This window comes from Pan paniscus, chromosome 1, assembly GCF_029289425.2.
Source record: "Pan paniscus chromosome 1, NHGRI_mPanPan1-v2.0_pri, whole genome shotgun sequence".
NCBI classification, from domain to species: domain Eukaryota; kingdom Metazoa; phylum Chordata; class Mammalia; order Primates; family Hominidae; genus Pan; species Pan paniscus.
In genome coordinates this window covers 159,326,889-159,328,504 of record NC_073249.2, presented here as the reverse complement: position 1 = coordinate 159,328,504, position 1,616 = coordinate 159,326,889, and the positions used below count along the sequence as shown (strand labels likewise).

General features: G+C 40.6%; 1 non-coding gene across 1 annotated transcript; it reads left to right on the top strand.

Annotated features, from left to right (window-relative positions):
- Positions 1 to 212: 212 nt before the first annotated feature.
- LOC112438262 (U6 spliceosomal RNA) lies at positions 213 to 319 on the top strand. The gene has a single exon (XR_003026714.1). It is a non-coding gene; the product is annotated as a U6 spliceosomal RNA (small nuclear RNA).
- Positions 320 to 1,616: the final 1,297 nt, after the last annotated feature.

Here is a 1,616-nt window from a genome sequence, read left to right as displayed (position 1 = left end):
AGTTTCCTGAATCTACTCTCAGAAACAGCACATGGTGGTAGAAAATGCCTGGTGCTTAGTTGGCAGCTGTTACCAGCTCTGCTGCCATCTGTCCATGACTGTCATCAATAACCACAACAATGACAATGACCCCAGTTTCAGCTAGCATTCAGTGGGCATCAAACTATATGAGAATGCATTTATTCAGTCAGTCACTCGAAAACCATTGAGTGGTGCTCACTTTGGCAGCACATATACTAAAATTGGAGTGATACAGAGAAGATTAGCATGGCCCTTGCACAAGGATGACATGCAAATTCGTGAAGTGTTTTATATTTTTAAGACTTGTGCACAAATACCACAAGCAGCTTTATTTGAAATCGCAAAAACCTGGAAACAACCCAAATGTCTAATAACAGGTTAGTGGATAAACAAGTTGTGGTATACTGGTATATCTGTACAGTGGAATAATTCTTAGCAATGGAAAGGAATGAATTGTCCATATAGGCATCAACGTAGATGAACTCAAAATAATTATAAATGAAATAAGCTAGGTAAAAAATGAGTACATATTATATGATTCCATTTATATAAAATTCTAGAAAATGCAAGCTAATATATAATGACAGGAGCAAATCAATCATAGCCTAGAAACAGGGAGAAGCAGAGGAACAGGAGAAAGAGATTACCAAGGGGCATAAGGAAACTCATGGGGGTGGTGGGTATATTCAATATCTTGATTCTGGTGATGGTTTCAAGTTGTACACTTTAAATATGTTCAGTTTATTATATGTCAATTATCTTCAACAAAGCTATTATAAAAAAAAAAAAGCCCATTGAGTGACTTGTATGTGTCAGGTTCTGTGCTAAGAACTGAGGATAGAATGCTAACCAAGACCAGCCTGGTCCCAGACTTCATGGAGTTTATAAACTAACAGGAGAGACGGATCAAGTAGTTGTATAATTACAATGGTGGCAAATACTAAAAGGAGAAGTAGAGTACAACAAGAGAATAATTAATGGGGAACCTGGCTACCCCAGAAAGCTTCTCAGAAAACGTGATGTTTGAGCTGAGCAGAGAGGGATTTGTAGAAATAAGTGAGGCAAAAAGGTAAGTGAGCATGTTCCCAGTAGAGGACACAGCATGTGTGAAACCTGTTCATTCAACAATTATCTACTGAGAACTTATGGCATAGGCAATTGTTCTAGGTCCTGCATACAGCAGGGAAAACAATTAATAAAGATCTCAACTGTTGTGAAGGTCGCTTTCCAGAAGCCAGAGGAGGTGAGCAGGAAGAACAGGGGAAAGAAGAAAGTGTGGCAGGTGTCTTCCAGGATATGAAATTGAAAAGCCCTGACCCACTGAATCTCTCTCTCTTTTTTTTTTTTTGAGACAGAGTCTTGCTCTGTCACCGAGGCTGGAGTACAGTGGTGTGATCTCGGCTGACTGCAACCTCCGCCTCCCGAGTTCAAGTGATTCTCACACCTCAGCCTCCCAAGTAGCTTGGATTACAGGTGTGCACCACCACACCTGCCTAAGTTTTGTATTTTTAGAAGAGATGGGTTTTCACCATGTTGGCCAGGCTGGTCTTGAACTCCTGACCTCAAGTGACCCACCTGTCTCAGCCTCACAAAGT